Raw genomic sequence first — 23,998 nt, forward strand, 5'->3', positions numbered from 1 at the left:
TTGATATCCAAACCATACGTTTCTCCAACTTGACAGCCTGCATGCTAACTGCAGAGCTCCTAACCAACTTGTTCCCGACTTAGGTAGAATGTGAACACCAGGACCCGGCAAGCGTTCCCACCCCCCACCCCACCCCACCCCCGTCACCCCTGCCGGTCGGGCTTTGAGAATTTCAGTGCTGCTGAAGTGACTTGAAAATATAAGTGGAGAGAGGCTCTGCGGCTGAAATGACAGCCAGAGCAGGGCTTCGCCCATCCTTGTCCTTGGTGATGGGCCCAGGGGGAACTCAGCTCGAAAAACCAGTGTAATTGATAAAGTGATAGGATGTGGGGGGACTGCTATCTGGGGAGAGGAATCATTTTATTATTTCATGGCTCTACCAGCAGCCCAGCGTGAAGGCAGAGACCGGGAGTGAAGCAGCAAACACAATCTAAGCTACTCCCTGAAGGATTGACAAAGCAAAGGACCAGCCTTGAAATTTTCAGCAAATATTTGTAGTTGATAAAAAGATCTGACACTCGCTCTTACACAGGCTGAGGGAAAAGGAAGCCGAAGTACACCCAGGCTTGAGCACCCTGTATGTACTGGGCTGTGGGTCATCGCTATGCTGGATGCTCTGCACACATTTTTGTCATTTAATTCCTACCACCATGCCCCAGACTCGATGCCAAGGGGAGCATTATCCTCATTCTGCAGATGTGGCTCATAAGTAAGGTGTTGCCAACAACAGAGAATTTAAACCATGCGGGTACTGGGCTAATGCACTGTGTAATTTTGTCAATCCACACAGCCAGTCTGTCAGTTAAGTGCTAGTATCCTCATTTTGCAGATGAGGAAACTAGGGCACAGAGGCTTTCCTGTAGTCACAAAGGGGACAGATGGTGACGCAAGGTGACGGGGAGGGTACAAAGGTTCCACGGCTCTTAAAGAGCAGAGCTTGGATCTAAACCCAGAGAGTTCGGACTCTGAAACTCATGCCCCCTCCCTACACTGTGCTGCTTCCTGCCATTTGTCCCTGACCATCTGTGTTTTCCCACAACTCAGCTCCCAAAAGAGCCAACACATGTGGTGACTATGTGAGCCAGTGCCCATTAGAGCTCTTGACCGCAGCGTCCTGCATTCCATCTCCCGCGGAGCTAATAGGAGGGCTAGGGAGTCTGTGCCACCCCCAAGGAGCTGGAGAGAGCTCACCACCCCACCCCCCAGAGCCAAGCGAGAGGGTGCCCTGTGCCTCTGTAGTTGCCTTATCTCCACTTCATTGTGTCTCCAAGCAGCACCCAGGACCCCGGACGACTCTCCTAGGCAAGACAAGATTTTCTCAGTTTTCAAGCGATGACCTAGCTGAGTGAACCTGCCGTGCAGTCCTGTGACGGTGGGCCGGTGGGTGGGAATCCCAGGTGCACCGCTCACTGGGTGCTCTTGGATAAGCTGCTTCACCTCCGACGTTAGCTTCCTTGTCTTTAATGAGGATAACAGGCCCAGTCTCCTAGATGTTCAGATGGGATTACGTAAGGCCGACCCGAAGCTCTTCACCTGCAACGTAGAAGGCATTCACGATGCCAGTTGTCTGTCCCTTCCTCTCTCCATTTATCTCTAAAATAAGACTTGTTTTTCCACATGCCTCTGAAGGTTGCTGAGAACTTGATGTGCCACAATCCAGTCTGGCAAATTGCGTGCACTCGGTAAACGTTCATTAAAATCCAACACCCTAAAATGATTGAGTTCATGTTGCCACCGCGAGTCCTCAGGCTGTGCACAGTGAACTCGAGTGCCTGGAAGAGGAAACGGGCCCATTCTGTGCAGCCAGGCCTGGCCCAGGCCTGTGATCTTGGGTCCTGGATGGGCTTTGATCTTTCATTACAGAGGCTCCTGAAAAGGAAGGACTCACATGCACACTGAAGCCAGAGTGAGCTTTCTAGAAGGCAAAGCTAAGCATGCTCGTCCCTCAAGCTAAAAACTCTTGGCTGGCTCCCCGGGCCCACAGGATCCAGTTCAAATCCTTGAACATATTTTACAAGCCTGTGATCCGACCCGGGTCCATTTCCAGCCTCACCTCTGCCTCTCTCTCCCTCCTCTGCAACTTCAAACAGGTCCTCAAGGGCTGCGTTCGTGCCTTTCTCAGGCACCGCCGGAGCACCCCAAGCACCCCCTTTCATGACCCCCATCACAGGTACCAGGCCTGTTTTATGTCTGTCTACGTCATGAGAACACAGGCTGCATGAGGGCAGGAGGGTCGAGGCCATGCCTGCTTTGCCGCTTGTTACACACCCGGTGCCCAGCACAGAGCCCGGCACTTGGTAATGATTGAGCGTGTCACCTTTACAAGCAGAAAAATACGTTACTGTCCCTTAGATGTTGCGAGTGAGTGAGAAGTGTCACTGTCTGTGGGTACCCCCACCATCCTACTCCAGCTGGTGAGCCCGTGCAGAGTTGGGAGGACAGAGCACTTCTGAACCCAACCGGGTGTCTTGGCCCGGGCGGGGAAGGTACCTACAGACTGTTTTCATAAGAGCCTAGACAGCAGGTGTGTCTAGTGCCAGAGTGCACGTGTGTTCATGTGCACACACACACGAGTTCATTTACGTGCATCAGGCTAACTCCATGCCCGCGTGTGAGAGCGCATGTGCCTCAGTGTGACATCGCCAATACAAGCGTGCATCTCTGTGTATGCACGTTTATCTGAGAAGCACAACGGCTTTACTGAAGTCCCTCTTAAAGGCTGCCATCCTTTCTCCAAAATCTCTTCTCTTAGCATCATACCCTCCAAAACTGGAGGTATGATGCTAAGTGAAATAAGTCAATCGGAGAAGGACAAACATTATATGGTCTCATTCATTTGGGGAATATAAAAATTAGTGAAAGGGAATAAAGGGGAAAGGAGAGAAAATGAGTGGGAAATATCAGAAAGGGAGACAGAGACTCCTAACTCTGGGAAACGAACTAGGGGTGGTGGAAGGGGAGGAGGGCGGAGGGTGGGGGTGACTGGGTGACGGGCACTGAGGGGGGCACTTGAGGGGACGAGCACTGGGTGTTATTCTATATGTTGACAAATTGAACACCAATAAAAAATAAATTTATAAATAATAATAATAATAATAATAATAATAATAATAATAAAAAGTCTCCTCTCTGAGGCCACCACTTGGCTCTTTCTTCTCTCCACCAGCCCCATTAACACCCCTCTCCCCATTGCTCAGAGTAAATCAACTCTGTTCCCAGCCCCCTACGCCCGACTCAGTCTCTTTGCTGAACCAGAGGTCCTGCAGTTAATTGGACCCACCCTCTTTAAAGGGCAGTTTAGCTCTAATCTGTTTTACTTAATGACAATCCCAAAGGCCTCACTCAATCTCCAACCCGAGCCATTTGTCAAAGAAGCTCGACCAAGCACATCTATGATGTGCTCCAAGAACCTTGGACTCCAGTTGCTCAGAGGATAACACAAAACATGACACCTGCTCTTGAGGGTTACAAACTTCTGCATAAAACCAGAGGGGGCAAAAATAAATTAAAAATAAATTTAAAAAAAAAAGCCAGCGTGGGCTTCCTTCTCACGCTGCAGTGCTTCAGATAATGAGGGCATATGGGTCTAGGCAGGATATTCATGCTGGGTGAGCGCCTCTGTTTGCCCTGCCCATTCCCCCGATGGGTTATGATGCCACCTAGTTTCATCCTCACTATTCCTAGGTTTCGATAAAGAGACGGGCATCCGATAAAGCAAGTGACGTGTACAAGGTCCAGCAAGTGAAGGACTAGGTCCATCTAACTCCCGGGCCCCTACTCTCCACCGCACACAGATGATTTCTCTCAGGGCATGCAAACCCACTGAGGTCAACATTGTGATGAGGGATCTTCGACATGCACGTGCAGAAAATACGCAAGTCCTACTTGGAGGGGTAAAGAGGGGTAAGGTCTTAGGTTTGATCCCTGAGGAGGCACAGGTCACAGCCCCTAGGAGCTAGGCAGGACCTCAGTGTCTAACCCCAGTTTACAGATAGGGAAACAGGTGTCCATAGAAGAAATGAGACTTGCCTGTGGCCATACAGGAAACTAACACCAGGTTAGACCGGGTCTCAGGCCCCACAACAGCTTGGCCAATGTTTCCGCTACATCCGCCTGCTGGTCTGCAAGTAATTTACCTCTTAGTCTGATGCTGACTTGCACAAAAGCCTCCAGTGTCTTCCAAAACTTTGTCCCATCCGGGAAACACTGCTGAAAGAGCTCTTTCCTGGTGGCCCCCAAATTCCCTGCCTCCTAAGCACACCACTCAGGGTCTGGGAGCCCCTCCTGAAAAGCCACCTCCCCTGTAGCTTTCGGGTGGCCCGGCAGCCGAGGGTCATGGCTGATGCTACAGACGCTAAGTCTTGGTCAGCATCCTGGGATGCAGGTACCACTCTTGGATTTCCAGTGGAAAAGTCTGGCATGTTGCCCTTCCCCAAAGGCAAATCTTCTCCACCCTCATGGGGCAGATTCAGACTTCCCATTGGAAGGTTGGTGGTAGGATGAAGGTTTCTACGCCTGCAGGCCAACTTTGGAACCAACCCAGAACCCTCCACCTCTGGTGCAGTGCGGCACCCCTGAAAACCCAAGACTGAGCGCAGGGAGATATGCTTTTGGCTCAATATGTAAAAACTCTCCAGCAATAAATTTAAGCAATTCCATTTGGGGCTCTCACAATTTCCTCCACTCAGGCAAACTGCTTTTTTATTTCAAACGTTCCTGAAGGAAATTGGCCAATTGCTTACTTCAACCATCGGTGCCATTGTGCTGAGCCTCATGGCAAGACACAGATACAACCTGGGGATTTTTCTGCATCGGATCCCCACAAAACTGACCCCTAGGACAGGGGTCTGGCCCGGAGTGGCTGCAGAGATTGACCTTCTAGGAACTCCTCAGAGCTCTCACAGAAGGGAACGACGTGGCTGAGGCCAGGGCAGGGCTCCAGGGAACCAGGCATAAGGGGGTGCAGTGTTCAGTCTGGCCCTTTTGATGAACAATGATGTCTTCAATGCGGAGTGGGGGCCGGGTTGGGGGTAGCCTCCTGCCAGTCTGGGATGGTGCTGGCAGCCAAGGAGACTGGCTGGAGGAGGTAGGAGGTAGCACCGCTGCCCAAGGAGTCTGACATGAGCAACAGCAGCTCCATTTATTGAGCACTTTCCCATGCCAGGTGCTGCGCTAGGCATTTCACATGCACAACTGCAGTAAATCCAAGCTTCTTACCATGTGCCCTGGAATGGTGCCTGGAACCTGTAAATACCTACACAAGTGCTAGCAAACATTGTGGCTGTTAACAAGGGGCTACCAAGGAACCCCGCCAGCCCACCTCATGGCTTGGGATAGACAAGCTGATTCTACTTCTTAAGTCACCTTAGCATCAGAGGTGGACTTGATGGGAGGCACGGATCACTTGAACTGTCCCCCGCTTGGGAGAGGACCCGGCTGGTCAGCTGTGTGGCCCCCGGCTTCCCCGCCCCCACCATGAGCGATCCACCCTGAGCGCCTGTCCCCTCTGGAGCCCACCCAGGCTGGCTCAGAAACAGCGCATGTGGGGCCAGTCACCTGCACCTGCACCTGTAGGGGCGCTTCCCCCACCCTCACCCCACAGCAGGAAAGGCTGCATCCAACACCTCCAGAAAAAGGAAGGAGGAATTTACTTCTTACAGTCAAAGCAGAGTTGGGGCAAGCGACCTGCCTCCAGCATTGCCATGACAACACCTGGAAGACAGCCCGGCTGAGAGCTGAGGTCTGTGAGGCTGAGCGGCTGTCTCAGGTTAACAAGGTCTGGGAAGACTTCTCCAGGCCGGGAGAAGGGAGCAGCCGAGGGCTTCGTAAATTAGTCACTCTCCCTTCACGGGGCTGGCCTGGGGACGTGGAAGCAGGTCCCTTAGTGACCATTCCCTTTTGAAATGTGCCGGACACAGGACTTCTGAGCTCCACTCCCCCTCCCTCAGCCCAGAGGGCACCTGCCACTCCCTTCTCTCCAAAGCTTTCCAGCTTCAGAACGAGTCTGGGGCCCCCCCGCCGGTGCCAATGTGACCCCCCAAGGCCAAATCAGAGTCACAAGAATACTAAGTCCACCTAAGTAGAGACACAGCGACACACACACACACACACACACACACACACACACACACACGTCTGCCTGGGTTCTCCAGGAAGCAGAGCTTAAGACCAAAACAAACATCCGAGACCCCAAGGGGAAGGCAGAGAGAGTGCAAAGGGGGAGGTTCAATCAAACCTGGGCAGAAGCGGTAGAGACACGGAGATATTGGTCGGTTCACAGTGAAGATGGAGAAAATCGTGCTCACACAGAGATCTCTCAGGAGACGACTCTCTGTGCTCAGAGATTTGGGTAGATTTTGCTGGGCCCGCTGTGGGCTAGAGCCTCGAGGCTTGTGCATAAGATACAGCAGGTGCCTCAGTGTCTCCGAAGGAGGCAGAATCTGGTGAGCAGCCCAGCGGCCCTGAGGGGGCGGCCCTGATCTCGCCTCCTCTGCCTGCACCCCCACCTCATTATAGATGCTGAGCAAACCCAGGAAGAGTGTTGATTTGAAGGGTGCCAAATTTTCACCCCGTCTGAGAAACCCACACCCTGACTCCATTATGAGGAGCCCCACCAACACCAGGAGGCCGAATGGTTGTAAGGCAGGTCCCTGAAGGATGGCTGGCATGCACCGTCCAGTGCCCTGGCGCGGGAGGTGTCCCGGAGATGCCCGCATGGACCACGTGGCCTGTAGTGCTCCAGACTTTAGCAGAGGCCTCGCACGGTGGCCGAGGGGCCAAGGAGGCACCAACGCTGAACGAATCAGCAGAGACCAGGATTGCTGGACTTCCCAGCACGGTGGCCTGCGGCTCAGGTCGCAACGCAGACACACTGTCCTCTCCATCCAGGGCGCAGGGTGCATAGTGTGGACTCCTCTGCCCCCGAGGTGCTCCGAGCGGTTGGGGGACACAGCCGTGCAAACAGAAAATTAACACCGGCATTGAGAGCTCTGGCCACGTCATGCTCGGTGCTGCTGGAGCACAGAGAAGCCCTTTTTGCAAGGACCAGCAGCGTCAGGGAAAGCTTCCTGGAGAAGTCGAGGCTGTGGTAGAGGCTGTGGTAGAGGCTGTGGTAGAGGCTGTGGTAGAGGGAAGGGGCCAGTGGAGGGGAGGGAAGGAGAGCATGAGCGAGGGCGAAGCGGTCCTGAACCAAAGGAAGGGGATGAGCGAGGAATAAAGGCTTGGAACCCAACGCACACGAGGAGCAAGCCATTTGGGATGCTGGAATGCAAAGCCCGTGCCAGCGAGTGACGGACGAGGATTCTGCCGAGAAAGAGATGGAGAAGGTCTTGGATGCCGTGTGCTGCCGGCATTTCATCTTGGAAGATGATGAAGCCACTGAAGGATTTTCAAACGGGGGTGACATAGTCCCATTTCTAAATTTCCTGCCACTAATGCCCCGTTTCTTTCTTTCCACCTGCCTGCACCCTGGCCATTCTTCAGGCTTCCCCGAAATCCCACCCCCGCCCCCCCACAGCGAGTCCTCAGCACTTGCTCTTTCCCATTTGACCTTTACCCTGGCCGCAGTGTCCCCATTGCCGGATCTGGATCCCACACTAGACCGGAAGGTCCTACAAGCCAGGGCTTGGTCCTAATCATTCCTGTGCTCTCAGGGTGTTCTCCTGCCCCCGGAGAAGGCGCTCTGAGACACAAAGCGCTGCATGCGTGTCTACTGCTGCCCCTGCTGCTAAGATGACTGTCATTCCTATAGTTGCATAACTTGCGGTATTGGAGCTGTTTCAATACTGAGCAACCCCTTAGCTGTACGGGGACAATCTCTGCCTGTGAACCGTCGTCAAAGCGGACTAACCTGAGTGGAAAGAGTTTAGGATCTATAGGTTAAGGAGGTGAACTAAAATCCTGGTTCTACTACTAACCAAACGAGATCCCACGTCACAAAATGTCTATTGAAAGAGAACAGAAGGTTAAGAAGGCCCACGGGTCAGATTCCCCCGGGGTAATGCCGGGTAAAACCTGGCTCCTTATTCCAGCTGGCCTGGGGGACCTTCACACATCACAGGTGCTTCGGTCAGCCTGTCCCCAACCCCACCAGGTGGGATAGACTCTACCCCCAGCATCTTACAACTGAAGCCAGCGGTCTGCCCCAGTCCACCCCTTTTGAAGGCACCAATCATTCAGGGGATGCTATGGCAGCCCAGCTTTGGGCTCTGTGAGACTGGGCTAAGCCCTATCAGATCAGAAGGACCAGGCGAGGCCCAGAGGGATCAAGGCGAGGCCCAGGCCCTCAAGGGATCCCCATGACCCATGTCTTCTTCAGCCCTCAGAGACTGAGCAAGGGGAAAAATCATGACAGCGCAGTGGAAGCGCCGACCTGTGAAGCCCCCACGGTCGCTGCAAGCTTACTGGCCAGTTCTGCACGAAGCTCCTTTTCATCATCACAAGACAGACCTGCCCACAGGGAACTCATGAATGGAGACTGTCGACAACATCACCACAACCATGGGAAGGGTCACCTGGCCCCGGTCCTCCTCCATTGATCAGTGTGGACACAGCTGAGCTGCTGGCCCACCAGCGGCCCGTCCTCCCACCCCCTTCCAGAGCTGCTGGCCAATCAGAAGCTGAGGCTTCCTCCAGTAGAGAGAGTTCCCATTACCCCACTAATAAAAGCAAGTGCACGCGACACAGACTGAGCAGAAGGAAGAGACCACGGAGTGATGGCCCATCACACGACCCTGGGCCCATAGGAAAGGACCCCTGCCCGGCTCCCCTCCATCTTCTCTGCCATCGCCAGACCTCCCTGATGAACACTGGCTCAATGACAAGGGGCCTCACCAGATTGTCTATGAGCTTGAGTACCATTCACATTTAATCTTCGTGTCGATTTTTGGGTGAAGAGTCTCAGGAAAAGTCTAATTCTTTTTTCGAATTGAAGTGGTCCTGATTTGGTGCCTGATTCTCATACGTTCCCTGGTCTGGTTCATGTTTTGGGGGCCCAAGGCTGGCATAAGGACCCAACTGCAAAGGAACCTGGCCAGTGGGATGCTGGAGGGTGGAGAGGTTACAGGCCAGTATAGGGAGGAGCTTTCTAAACATCAGAAACTCCTGAAGAAGGAGCATGTTGACCTCCCTGGTAGCGAGCTCCCTGTCACTGGAAAGGTTCAAGGAGAGGCTGGATAACTGGCTGGTGGAGAAGTTGTGGAAGAAAGGCGTGAATCTGTAAAGGTCCTTCCCAGCCCTCAGCCCGTGATTCTAGATCTCTTGGAGCCTCTCCACTTAAGAAAGGCTTCTCCTGCTCAAGTTGTGTGTCCCTCGCCACTTTGAGGAGGTGTTTCATTGGCAGAAAAAAAAAAAAAAAAACTGTGCCAAACGGCAGCAGAAGTCCTTTCTGTTCTCTTGCCCAGGATGCCTCCCCAGAAGCAGGCAACACATTCCTTGTTCTTCTTAGGGTTTGGTCCAAGGAAGGCAGTTTTTGTTTTGTTTTGTTTCTTTGGGGTTTTTTGGGCTTGTTATCCTCCAAGAAATAAATAAGGAGGATGTGAGTAAGCAGAAGAGGCAGGGGTCCGGGTAATCCGCAGCTGTCTCCCAGGATCGTACTTCCTAGGGAGCTCCTCGGTGGGTCCGTAAAGATGCAGTGGTTGGATCATAGGAAGACACATGACCAGGACGGGCCAGCCCATTTTCCATCCCAAAATCTGAACCGGTGGACCGAGCTGAGAGTTGAGAGCTGCAACAAGCTAAGGGCAGTGCTCTTGGGCCAACCAAGGGGTGGCACCACCTGGGAACGAAAGGCAGGGTTCTTGCAGGGAGTTGGGTCCAGCAAGGCCACCAGGTGATGCTTCTGTCTAAAGTCAGAGAAGCTTCGCCCTGGAGGGAAGGAACTCTGTGAATTCAACTAGATTGTTCCATGTTTCTCTGAATTCTGCGAGACGCTGGAATAGATTTCCAGTAAACCAAATATATTTTTCCTCACACTGCTCCGAATTGGTTTCTATCACTTGCAACCAAGAGAACCTCAACTAATACAGCTGGTGGAGCCTGGGATAAGAGAAGCAGACCTCCATCTCTCAAATTCTTACCACCGCCTCCCTACCCTGGCCCGCAAAGGAAGGTGTCGGCCCACTCCCAGCCCACGTCCTGCTCCTCCATCGGGAATCCTCCTCATGCCTCCCGCCTCCCCATTTCCGCCCGTTCTTTGGGTTTGCCCTTTTATTAACTTATTTTTCAGTTCGCTCCCCCTCCGCCATCCTTTATTTACCATCTCAACTTAGAATATCTTGTGTTGCTGTAACGCCTTCAGCTCCTCTCCTTCAGTCAATGCTATGAAGGCTCCGCCCAGATTGCCCCCTGCTCTCCAAAGCAGAGGCATCCTCCACGCTTTCCCAGGAATGCATTTCTTTTAGGAAGTTGGAAGCTTCTCACAGCAGCACGCAGGGTCACACAACTAGTAAGAGACGCATTCAGACACCAAGAAACCCGGTCTGCCTGACTGCAAAACCCACATTCACTCCACTGTATCACTGCTTTCCATCCACAGACTGTCTCCTTAATCCTCCTTCCTTCCCCTGAGTGAGGAGCAGCAGCTGAGCTGAGACCTCCCCTCCCTCCCCCACCTGAAGACTGTGCTCTGCAAAGCAACGGAGTCTGCTCTTTACCTCTCTACCCTCCTCTATTTGCCCGTGTGCGCACACATGCACGTATCCAAGCACACACATATGGATACAAGCGTGTGTGCCTATGTGTGTTAACAGTAAGTTCAGTCCCAAAAGCCGTTTGGAAGTCCGTTTGTTTGCAAGCCCAAAGAGCCTAGTGAAGGTTAAGCTTATAATCCCCAGGTACGTTTTCCACCAAATAGAAGAGTGAGTTGGCACTTCACATAATCTTCTGTTTTGCTCTGATAGGTGTTCTTTTTCCAAAATATCCCCACTTCTCCCACTTTGAAAATCTGCAAACCCTTCCTTCAAAATCTCTACTAGAGAAGTCGGTGGCAGCCACAGTACTGACATCACTCTGACCTTGTGTAGATCGTAGGAGCCCTGAGCACGTCTGCTGTGACCAGGTCCTCAGACCCCTCAGGCCTCACCTGGGCTCATGCCAGGAGAGTGAGGCTCCACTGATGCTGCTCCTCTCCACCACATACCAAAAGTCTTCCAACTTTTTTGATTTTTCAACTGTTTCTCATCCTCTTTGCTGGTTATTGTCGATGGCATGGGCGCGGCACCTTCTAGACGTTTCCTGATTCACTCTTGGTCCTTTACAATCACACCATTGTGGAAAGATTTATCCCATTTTCACTTGCAACATCCATTTTCTCACCACTTGCCATTTCTGAAATTATTATGCCACTTTGGTTTCCATCGTAACCATATGTCTCCTCTAACTAGCATTTTCAACACGCTCCCTCACTGCTTTTCCACTTATTGGTCATGATGATAACAACGTTTATGAAACACCTTCAGTCTAAGCACAAACACTGCAAACATGCCCTAATAAATCAAGCAACAAGCGCGCCAACCGCTGTCGCCACCTCTTGGTGGCAGGAAGAGCTGATGTGCTTTTGCTGTCAAGTGGCGGGGGAGCAAGCCTTATTCGTAAATAAAGTTTTATTGGAACACAACGACGCCTATTTTATACGTCCACTCTCAAGTTCAGATGACAGCGTTGAATAGATGTGACAGCGATCGTGTTGTCCTCAAAGCCTGAAGTATTTATGAGCTGAGCCTTTGCAGAAAAAGTTTGCCAATCTCTGCTCTGAAGCAGTTATGGAAACTAGCAACTTTAAAGTTTGCAGGTAGAGGAACATACAGCTTGAGACCCAGGGTCGCTCGGATAAACGACCCTCCCGAAGCCCATTTGCATGAGATCCTTTGAGAGAATTCTCCCTAAGGAAGGAAGGGACCAAATTCAAGTGGCCTGACCCAGTCTGAGAGTTTTAGTCAATGCACAGAAGAAGACTTCTCATTACTGTACAGCGGCTGTAACTCCATCGCATCCTCAGCCCGTTTCCGCAGATACATGTCTGAATCTTGGAGGAAAGAGGGCTTATCTCGGTCAGCTACAGCCCAAATAATTCTGCATAACCAACCGTCTCAAAGCTCAGTTCACACAGCCATAAGCACCCGTTCCTCTCTCTGGCACCTACAGGTTGAGAAGGTAGCTTCTGCCTCAAGCCACAGGCCGGCTCTGTTGGGTGCTGCCCCCTCTTCCTCTCCTTCCCCCAGGACAGCGGTCCATCCAGAGAGGCACACTCTTCTCCTGGCGATGGCCAAAGTCCAAGAAGGCAAGTCCGGCCGTGTGAGCACATTTCAGGCCTTGGCCTATTTTATATCTGCCACCATCCCTTTAGCCAAAGCAAGTCACAGGGCCAAGCCCAACATTCCTGGCTGGGAAATACCCTCCTTTCATGTGGGTTTGGGAAAAGGAAATGAATATTTGCTGCATGATAAGCGATGTCAGTAAAGACTGGAAGGGCTGTTTCATCAGGCTCTATAAGACGTTGGGAGGTCTCCAGGAGAGGGCCGCACAAAAGACACAAAGGCTTTCTCCTCTTCTCTCCACCCTCCCCACAGACGTCATTCTGCTCTGTCGCTCAGAGCAGTGAGGCAGTGGTGGGCCTGGTGGCAGGGCAGAGGAGCTGTAGAGCTCAGCAGGTGGCCCAGGAGCGCAGGGGAGAGGCTTCAGGGCCAAGGAGCCAAGGAGCCCTGCCTGAGGATTCCAGCACCTGCAGAGCAGCCAAGGTGGTAAAGGGGTCAGCCATGCCCAGTGGAGCAGCAGCACCCCCTACAGGAGACCACAGCCCTCAGGGAAACCGCAGCAGACGTGTTCAGACAGGCCAGAGACACTTGTGGGGATTCTCAGCAACTCAATGAGATTTTTCACAGTCGGCTGAGGTGGGGATGCAAGGCAGTGAAACCCGAATCAGCTCGTTGATACCCACAGACGGATGGAGGCTGGAGAAAGTTACATTTTACAAATTGGGATCTGTGACCCCGAATCCCAGGTTCCTCAGAGCAGAGATTCCCTTAAACGTACATACATGCACACACGTGCAAACACACACACAGCACAAACACCCCAGGTCCCACTCATTAGAGAGAAGCAGAGCATTAGACTCTCATAACATTTCCTTCCTTCCTTCCTTCCATAGACTCATCAAACATCGATTCCTACCAGTTCTAACCAAGACAGGCCGCTGAACTGGAACTAATCGTACATCCAGGGACAAAGCAGCCTCGATTGTGGAGTCTCTGGAGAAGTGCATTGAAATGCCTCTTTGTGGGGAAGTTCCTCCCTGCTCTCCATCTGTCCGGGCCCACCAGGCCTTGTAGCTGGTGATCATTAAGCAGTAAGTACAGTCTTAATGATGGCTAATGGTGGGCTTAAGTACTCGTTACCCAGAGGAACTCCTGGGGTTGGCTCCCTCACATGTATTGAGTGGTCCTACAGACCCATGGAACTGCTCCTCCTAATGAGATCGACCAAACACTGAACTGGAGCCCAGGAAATGTCTGGGGAGGGGAGCGGAGCCCTGCTAAGGCCCTCTGTCGGGCCGATGTAAGATTACGGTCTCCTTTGCTATTTCCTTGCAAGGGTCACATGGTAGGGGTTGAATAGCTAAGGCGTTTTTAGTAGTTAAATACTTAACCCGGCCTCGTCTTGCACCTCTGCTCCACCTCAGTCACCATTCCCATGACAACATCCTGGAGTTCATGCTCACCCAGAACAGCCTTGCCTCAGAAAGCCGTTCTGCTCAGACCACCTGCTTCCCAGCTCCCCGCCTTTCCCTTGACATTCTTTATCCCGGTCATGACTGCATGTTTCTCACCAGTGTTCAAGCCAGAGATCTTGTCATCACTTGAAATACCTTCCTCTCCCTGGATCCCTTAAATCAACCCATTCCAAGTCCTACTGACTCTTCCTACTCAACATCTCTTTAATCTGCCCACCCCTCTCCATCTTCCTTGTCCGACTTTCTATCATCTCTTACGTGGGCCACTTCAGTGGACCCCAATGGCAGGGGCCCAGGGGTATCCATCTTTGTATCTCAACTGTTGCACCCAAGTCTGGCCCAAGGTAAGAACTGGGAAAATTCTGGCTGAATAAATGAGTGAATGAATGAATGAGTGGACAGATAAAAGGATCAAAACATATTTATGAGAAATCCTTCTCAGTTGCTTCTCCTCAATGCTGGCTGAATGTACTTGGACTAGTCACTTCTCTGCTTTGAGCCTGTTCCCCCAGCTGTTAAACAGAGATAATTCCGTCTCAGCCAGGGTTGTTTAAAGATGAAAGGAAATAATGCTGAAGGAATTGTGTTCTGCTGCTAATAATAATCTAAGAAACAATGACCTAGGCCAAGTGGGGTTTTTCTTTTTTCTCTCTTAAGAAGCCTGGAAGACACTGTTACCAGCCCTGGCCCAGAGGAAGACCTCTATGATATTCTTGGCCTTTTCCTTAATGATTAACTCACGCTTACAGAAGAGCAGCATCCCTCCAACATCAGCCCACATTCCAATTAAAAAGAAGGGGAAATGCCAAGGGCAAAGAACAAAAGGGGTACATGCCAAGGGAGGCGGCTCTTTTCAGAGAGCTCCACACACTCACAATTTAGTTAAAAACTAAAGCTTTGGACCGTATATCAAACATCTGCTTGAATGACTCTCAGTCCAGGTCCTTGGTTGCAAGCATTGGAAACATCTCTGGCTATATTTATTTTTTAAAAAGAATTTTTTGGAATAATATTGAAGGCTCACAGAATTACTAGGAGACTAGGGGCCGGGGTTGGAAGGTAAGCAAGAACCAAGGGCCAAGGGCTCCCCCAAGGGCCAAGCACTAAAATGATCTATCCAGGATGCTATGGCCACTATAGAAGGACACCACTGACACTACCCACAGCTGCTGCCACTGCTAGATACCACATGGCTACCACAATAAAATAATAATAAATAAATAAATAAATAACCATGGTTCTTTCTTCTTTCTTTCTTTCTTTCTTTCTTTCTTTCTTTCTTTCTTTCTTTCTTTCCTCCTTTTCTTTTTTCACAATTTGCTCCAGAGTCAGAGTCCTGGTCAGGACCCCATGTATGAGTAAGGATCTTGGCAGAGATTGGATGACTTGAGAGTTTAATGAAGGAGCTATTAATAAAGGGATGGGGAGGGTGTAGGGAAACCACAAGAATGGTCAGCATTCTGCGTTTATAACAACAAGGTGCAGTGATTGACCTGAAGAGGCAAGAAGGTGAGTGACCACTGAAACCAGAATATCCTATTATCTGTAGGCCGTTAGGTTCAACGTTCCCTAACCCAACCCAGTGTACCAATACTTCTCAAATGTGGTCCCCAGACCAGCAACAGCAGAAGCATCTGTGAACTTGTTAGGGCGGGGGGTGGGGGTGACTGGGTGACGGGCACTGAGGGGGGCACTTGATGGTATGAGCACTGCGTGTTATGCTATATGTTGGCAAATTGAACTCCAATTTAAAAAAATATGTAAGGGCAGCCCGGGTGGCTCAGCGGTTTAGCGCCACCTTCAGCCCAGGGCGTGATCCTGGAGACCAGGGATCAAGTCCCACATCGGGCTCCCTGCATGGAGCCTGCTTCTCCCTCTGCCTGTGTCTCTGCCTCTCTCTGTGTGTGTCTCTCATGAATAAATAAATAAAATCTTAAAAAAAAAAAAAAGAATGTGAATGCTTAGCCCCCCCCCCCAGACCTGCTGAATGAGAAACTTTGGGGGTGGAGTCAAGCAATCTGCACCTTCGAAAGCCCTCTAAGTCATTCTGATCCTAAAGTCTGAGACCCACTCTCGCACACCAAAGGTTGGCAAATTTTGGCAGTGAGGGGCCAGGTGATAAATATTTTAGGCTTTGGAGGCCACACAGTTTCTGTCTCAACTACTCCACTTTTCCTCTGTAGCAGAAAAGCAGCTCTAGACGGCACGTAATGTAAGCACAGCTGTGTTCCAATAAAACTTTATTTACAGAAACTGCCATTTGGATTTCATATAGTTTTCATGCATCACTAAATATTCTTCTTCTTCTCAATTTTTTCAACTATTAAAACATGTTTTTTTTAAAAAAAACATTCTTAGCACCAGAGTTACACACAGACACACAGCGGGCTAGATGTGACACACAGGTGCAGTTAGCCGACCCCTGGAGTTAACACCGCCCACCAAGCTCAAGCTGGAATGTTCAATTCTGAATCCCAGGGGAACTCACTCGCAGCAGTGAATTGGGAAAAAAACTGTGTAAACATTGTTCTCCACCCTCCCTCTGTCTCCTGCCAGTGGTCCCCAGGGGCTAAACTGCTTCCTGAGATACAGAGCAGGGCGGAGAAGGGTGGGGATCTGCAGTAGATCTGCAGAGGTGGAGGTGGCATATGGAATATTCCATCACACTCAAGTCAGGAGCGAGAGGAGGGAGACCTCTCCCCTGCTCCCTAGAGGGGACACTGCCTTGTGAAAGAAGAAGGGGGGCTATAGCAAACATGTAATGGGACCACCCACTACAATTGCGTGTTTTCATCAAGCCTGAGTAGGTTGTCTTGGAGTCCCGCAGATACAGCCCAAATTTCACTCAGACTGGATGTAAAATACTCGCAGTCACCACTGAGTTAAGATAGAAAGATAGCCCTCCCCCCTCCCATGTGCTCAGGAAGGGTTCACAGGACACATGTCTTCCTGCAGAGCCCCAAACCATCCCCACCACTGGCCAGGTGGACCTCGGATCACTGAAGCATGGGTGCACACGTGTCCAACCTTACACATTGACCAGCCTCACTGAAGGGACACCGTTCAGAACAAGCGACGGGGTACTGTGTCATTTTCCCCTGGACGCTCAGCACTGGAATCAATAACAGTGTTTTCACACCCGAGGGGGATCCTTCGCAGCAGTTCTCTTGGAACGTTAACCAACCCTCGAGGCTCGTGTTAGGCCAAAGCCACCATGGGGACCATTGCTGTAAACAGTCTTGTGTACAGTGCACAGCACACTCAGCACACGATCACTGTCATCGCACCTGCACATCTGAAGATGCCCCCTAGACAGCACAGCACAAGCAATGCTGCACATGCTCATTTACAAATACAGACATGTGTATCTTTCTTTCAAAGAGGATGGAGCTGCAGAAAACACTATAAGCTATCTACTTAAAAGCCCAGTGGCCCTGTGTGGGAGGCAGGTCAGGGACTCGGTGAGAGGAGGAAGCTTGAAACCAAACATCAATGGAGTGGAGGCAGTCAGGTTTATCCTAAAGTTGTTTTATGCCTCAAACAATAGCTATTGACATCTCAGAAGGTAGGAAATGGGGAAGCAAGCATCTTACACGATCCACTTAGTGGAATGGCTATTCGGAAATGAGTTCTGGGAGAGAGAGATGCCCTAAGAAGGATCCGTCTGTAATGAGGACAGGCCCAATGCTGCAGGCACCCAGATCTGAGTTCCCACTACACTCATTAGCTGTGTGACCTTGGAGAAGCCACCTCATCTCTCTGAGCTGTTCCCCAGGTTTATAAATAAGGTTCCTGTGAGAGCTCAGTGAGATGACCAATAGGAAGGACTTGGCAGGAAGCAGGCATTCAACAAATGTCAGTTCTCTTTTCTCCCCCGTCCCATGGAGGGAATGAAAGGGACCCGAAACCCCTTTTCCAGGAAGCACCGAGCCTTATCTCACACATTCAGCCACCACATCCTGGCCATTCTACCATAATTTCACTTCTAGGTCTAACTTGATCCAGTCTTGAGATGTTGGACTTGCTTTTGCTCCTCCTGCATTGAGCTCCAATACTGGAATTTCACTTTTTGTCTGAGAGCCCTGACTCTGCATCCTGCCTCAAGTCCATCCTGCCTTTCCCCTATTTGTTCCTCCCTCCTTCTCATTCCTTCTAATCTCCCTTCCTTCCTTCCTTCCTTCCTTCTTTCCTTCCTTCCTTCCTTCCTTCCTTCCTTCCTTCCTTCCTTCCTTCTTCCTTCCCTCCTGTCTGTGATAACTATAGAGAATCCGCAGCAGGTCCTGTGCTGAGCGTGCAGCCTAAAGGGTTGTCCCAGAAACAAGACAAATGTGGTCACTGATCTCAAGGGCCTTCAGTCAAGTAGGAGAGACAGACAATGAACAAATATATAGCAGGATGTTTAAATGAAAGTGAAAGGGCACCAAGAGACAATAGCTCTCATATTTCAAAGAAGGTGCTAGACCTTATGTAGAATTTACAAAGGAGTTTGTCAAAGCCAGTTTCACATCAAGTGCACATGTGGGTCCAAAGTTGGATTGGGGGGAACTATTTTAGCAAAGAATTTCTTGGCGTGAGCTGTGTCGTGCATCCTACCCCCTCCCAGGGAGAGGAGTGGGAGGCCATGGTAATCACTGCTACAGTTCTCCAGGGTTTGAGTTTCCTCTACTTCTGGGCGCCAGGGACCCTGTACCCCGTCCACTCACCTTCAAGTCAGAGCTGACTGCATAATTCGCTTTGGCCAACAAATTCCGTGATAGTGTTCCGCCCTCCAGCCCCCTCTTCCCTCCCTGTGGCAATTGTAGAAGCCCTTTTTTCTTATTATTTAATTCTCCTGAAGCTCTTAAACTCATCAGTATTTACGCTGAGTGCTTAAAAGAGATAATGTTGACAATACCTGAACAAATGCCTAGCATCTAGTGAAGATAACAATCATTTTCTCACTTGAAGCAAAAGTGAAGTTTGCTAAAAATACATTTTCCCCCATGTCATATTTTTTAAATTCTGGTAAAATATACATAACATAAATTTACCATTTGAACCATTCATAAGTGTACGGTTCAGCAGCATATAGTCACACTTTTGTGCAAGCATCACCATCATCCATCTTTGGAACTTTTTTTTTTTTAAGATTTTATTTATTTATTCATGAGAGGCACAGAGAGAGAGAGGCAAAGACACAAGCAGGCTCCATGCAGGGAGCCCGATGCGGGACTTGATCCCAGGTCTCCAGGACCACACCCTGGGCCAAAGGCAGGCGCTAAACCGCCGAGCCACCCAGGGATCCCCCACTTTTTTTTTTTTAGATGCAGTTTGAAATGGGGATGCCATAGACCAAAGCAGCCTGGAATGCCAAGTCAACCCTTGGAGGACAACTCCCCTTAAGAATTTCTAGAGCCACAGGGGACTGAGAGCCAGAAATGAACTTGTGTGGTATTAAGCACTTAGGTTGGATGCTGTTAACTCAGCATAACCTAGCCTGGTCTGATGAGTGCATAGATGCTACCTCCTAACCCCAGGGTGACAGGAGAGTGGCTTTGAGAGACCACTTGGAAAACTTAAATGGGATCCCTGTAGTCTCACTTGAGAAATCCAAATGTCAAGAGGCTGGCTGCAGCAGCCGGTAGTGCAGAGGAGAGGGCTATAGTTTGGGAAGTAACTTAACTTCCAGAATATACCAGAGCACAGGAATGACAAAGGTTTAACATACTCTGAAGTAAGTCAAGTTGTAAGAGCGAGCCAGTGTGGAGGTCACCTTAGGTCCTGTCAGAAAGAGAAAACAATCACTGCTGGGTGTCCAGGAGAAAGCAAATAGTCCAAATAAAGATGCATCTGTTCTAGACTGGCAACTGCAGGTGAAAGACCCCCAGTGATGAGACGGGCATCTCCAACACCCACAAAAGCACTCATCAGAGAAAGAGGTCACTGTCAACATCTGCCAAGTCCAAAGAGTGTTGAAGCTGGTCACCTCCGTGAAAACATCCAAGTGAGACTCCTCTGCTCCCCCCCACCCACCCACCTCTTCAGGCACTCCCCTGTCCCATCACAGAGACGTTATAAACATGGTCACCAAGATGGGAGACGAGTAGAGGTACCAGGGGAAGAAAGGAGAAAACACCAACCACGCATCGCCGTTGCCCGCAGCCTGCAGCCTGCAACAGCCCGCAGTGGACGGGGGAGGATGGCGAGCCTTTCGGGAAAACGGCGGTCGGTGCCACATGCTGTAATTACCAAGTTAGAAATAGAGTTGGAACTTAAAGAATGCATAGGACTTTGTATTACTTAATGACAACCATAGCTGTCAGGGGCCCAGCTGAGTTTTCATCCAGAGGCAAGGGAACTAGCCCCCACAGATGGATTTAAACTGGGACAGTGGAGGACAAAAATAAAGATGCTTTACGATTCCATCCCAGAAAGTCATGCTTATTCAACATAATGATACAAATAAGCCTACAAATATTTTCTGAGATCAGCAAAGTCAGGTAAAGATTTGATGGGCGGGTTGTGGCTAAAGAAACTATTTATGAACAAAAATAGGAACTGGTCAGCCAAAATCACAGAACAAGAGGAGAACTACTGGAATGTCCATGCGAGGCCCAAGGGTTCAGATCACTGTGTTCCAAGGCCTTGATCCTTCAGTCTCCAGCGGAGTGTTGTGGCAAAGGTAGAGGTTGATTCTTCAGGATGTCTTAGCTTCACACAATTCAGCTTTCAAGTCACATAATTAAATCCTATTATTTGAATTCCACATGTGCCAGGTGTGATGGACATGGCCAACTAGCTTTCTGCATCCATTCCCGTCTCCTTCTTCCGGGCATATGGGAAAGGCTGGAAATTCTTTTTAACCTAAATTTCCCAGACTCCCTTGAGGGTTAGGTTCTGAGTAAGAAATAGGTTTCACCAATTGGATGCACTTAAAGGAGATATTTGCAGATGAAAGTAAAGCAGACACCATCTTCCTGCTGACAATCAAAGGGGTCAAGATGCCAGTAGGCCTTTGTCCGACTAGGTCTCAGTGTCCAGGAAGCAGTGGTGGCAGCAGCAGCAGATAACTGAGGTGTGGATCATACAGCTGTGTGCTCTTGGACTCAGTGATTTCAGAGTCAACCACCTGAGCTCCCACAATCCAGACTGATCCAAGGCAACAGCTCTTCTGATGAATCCCTGCTCGGGTATGGCTCTGTAAATACTCGCTGAATAGATAATAAATTTCTGTTTCAAATGTGTGCTTTAAGAGTTAAAACCTTTCTCTCAAGTACTCTCAGCCAGATTCTCTAACCACAGAGCACAGAAGAAAATGCCAGTCTACATTTCTACCTTCTAGAGGATAGCCCACCTTGTCCCTGACCTGCTACCAGGTTTGTCATGCTTAACTCACCCACCTGTACCACCAGTCTCCTGGAGATTGATATCTGTGTTATTTTTTATGCTGTGTTTAGTATAGCAGTCCTCTTTGACTCTACCTCCATTTTCCTTTTATTATGCCATTTTTAGCCTACTTCATTCCTTTTTATTGTGTTTTTCTCTTGTTTTCCTGTTTCCTTTATTACTATTTAAGAGGAAGTTCCACTGTAAGAAGGTGTAGCTCTAAGCCGCTGACTTGTTCTAAGTCATGAACACTAAATGTCTCTCCTCCTCTCCCTCCATCCATCCTCACCAGCTACCTTTACAGACCCATTACCTGTGTCCAAAGGAGATTTTCTGGTCCAGTCCTGGGACAGTCCCTAGCCTGTAAAGACTTTTCAATAGGATAGTGAAAAGTTTCCCACCACATGTCACTACCTCTGATCATAAAGAGGGCAAAAGGCCAGGATTCCCTGACCCTAAAATGCAAATAAATACAGCCTCCAACTACTACCCTATCCTCTGTGCAACCATCTTGTTTCCCCAGAGCCAGGCTCAGGAGACTTCATCTCTGAAGTATCAGAAAAATCTCTAAAAAGTGGATAAATTCACAAAGAATTAATGAATGAGCAAATGAGTGAGAGAATGAACAGATAGATGGGTGAATGGTAGATGGATGAACTAATGAACAATTGAGTAAATCAATGAAATTAATGAGTCAATGAGTCAAATAAAGGGATGAATAAATGGATGAGATGGGCAGAGATATGGATGAATGAATGAATGAGTGAGTGAGAAAGTGAATACATGAATTGGCAGATCACTGGTTACATGAGTGAGCAGATGAGTGAAGATAAATGAGTAAATAATACATGAGTTTGACTGAAGCCTGTAACTCAGGCATAAACCAGGAATGAATTCCTAGCAGGAACCATAAACCAAGCAGTTCCAGAAAATGGAACTGGATACTAAAAATACAATAAAGAGGGATCCCTGGGTGGCGCAGCGGTTTGGTGCCTACCTTTGGCCCAGGGCGTGATCCTGGAGACCCGGGATCGAATCCCACGTCGGGCTCCCGGTGCATGGAGCCTGCTTCTCCCTCTGCCTATGTCTCTGCCTCTCTCTCTCTCTGTGTGATTATCATAAATAAATTTAAAAATAAAAATTAAAAAATAAAAATACAATAAAGAAATTAAAAACCAAAACCAATGTCAATACAGCACTCATTGATCAGTGTCCAGAATCAATATTCTCCTGAACGAGTCTCCCACATGGCCTCTCGGCCCCACCCCTTGACTGTCACTGGAGGTGTGGACATTCCTGAAAAAAAAAAAATAGACTGAGAGATCACGTCTGGGTGTTGAGAAGCTGTACACTCAATGACGACACTGGTTCTTTACCTCAGTTGTGCTTGAGAGTCACGACTGGGGAGCTTTCAGAAAATGGTGATGCTTTGTCCCCATCCCCAGAGGTTCTCAATAACCTGGATTGGGGGCAGAAGGAAGAGGGAGACAGACTGCTTTATTTGTTTCTTTTTAAGCTCCAACAGGATTCTAATGTGTAGCCAGGGTCGAGAACCACTGGTTCCATAGTAAATAATATTCTGATGTGAGTACTCAAACTTATTTAGATGCCAGTGACATCCTCATGTCAAACAAAAAATTAGCCTTTATGCCGCTGGGTTTTCTTAACCAAGGAATATGTGAAACTTATACCCTTACTCTACAAGACTTGTTCATTGCCTCCCCTGCCCAGACCCTCTGGGAGGAACAGATCTGCATGAACCTTCCTTCCTCACCCTACACTTCTGATTTTACAGGGGTGGACGGTTGGCCCAGGGTCAGAGTTCCAGAGTAGAGCTCAGTTGGGATAAGACTCGGGTATGGTGCACAATTCCAGAAAGGAAGGAGACACAGGGGCAGAGAGGCAGAGAGAGGTCCAAAAGCCATACTACCTACTCATTAAAATGTATGTCATGCATCATAACAAATAATATGGACATCGTAAAGTGATGGAGCCATTTTGATGTGGTAACACAGTGATTAATATGAATTTCTCCTCTGTCCAAATGTCTTGTTTAGGAGAAAAAGATGGTAGATGAGCTTTTTCCAATGGCAAGATCCCTGGTGACTACCTGGCCAACAGACAGACAGGAGACCAGGTGGAGAGCAAGCCAACCACTCAGAAAACAAACACAGCGTTCTTGGTGCCTGGGAAGCAGAGGCCTAGGGAGGTGCTTCTTTGCTTCGAAGAAGGGGCTTATGTTCGAGCCATTGGACAATTTCAACTCTGTATCTTCTGCTTCTCTCCTATCTGGGTTGCCTTCATTTTTTGGAAAGTTATTTTTGAAAGGCCATTCTACTTATTATCTCCACCATGCCAAAGGAACAAAAGGAAAAATATGGGAAAAAATGAAAACACAGAAAAAAAATCTCGAGATCTCCCGGGATGCACAGTAAGATAGATGCAAGGTCAGGGTGGAGCATAGGAAATTGCTCACCTAGCCCCAGGAACCAGTTCCAGGGAAAGACAAAGGAGTGGGGAGGGGAGGAATCTTGGAACTTGAAATTTGCAGGAGGTAAATTCAGGACTGATAAAAGGAAGTGCTCCTTCACACAGCAGGGAACAAGCTTTCAGAATTCATCATCCCAAGAGGAGATGCAGCTAGAAAAACAAATAGTATCCCCAAACTTGCAGATAATATTGGATTATTGACAGAGAGTGACATTAGTGACGTTGACATCTAGGGGAACAATCTCGTTCTTCCCTAACTTGCTTTTGAACATCCTGGACTAAGACAAGATCCTGGACTGTAGGCACCATGGCAATGACCTTGGGTGGTAAGCCACTGAGTTCCTGTGTGATCTGGGGTTAGCAATTGCCTAGGAAACTGACTTCCTTTTTTTTCCTGCTTCCTCCTGAAAAGCGCCA

The sequence above is a fragment of the Vulpes lagopus genome, chromosome 23, assembly GCF_018345385.1.
Source record: "Vulpes lagopus strain Blue_001 chromosome 23, ASM1834538v1, whole genome shotgun sequence".
In the NCBI taxonomy this organism is placed as follows: domain Eukaryota; kingdom Metazoa; phylum Chordata; class Mammalia; order Carnivora; family Canidae; genus Vulpes; species Vulpes lagopus.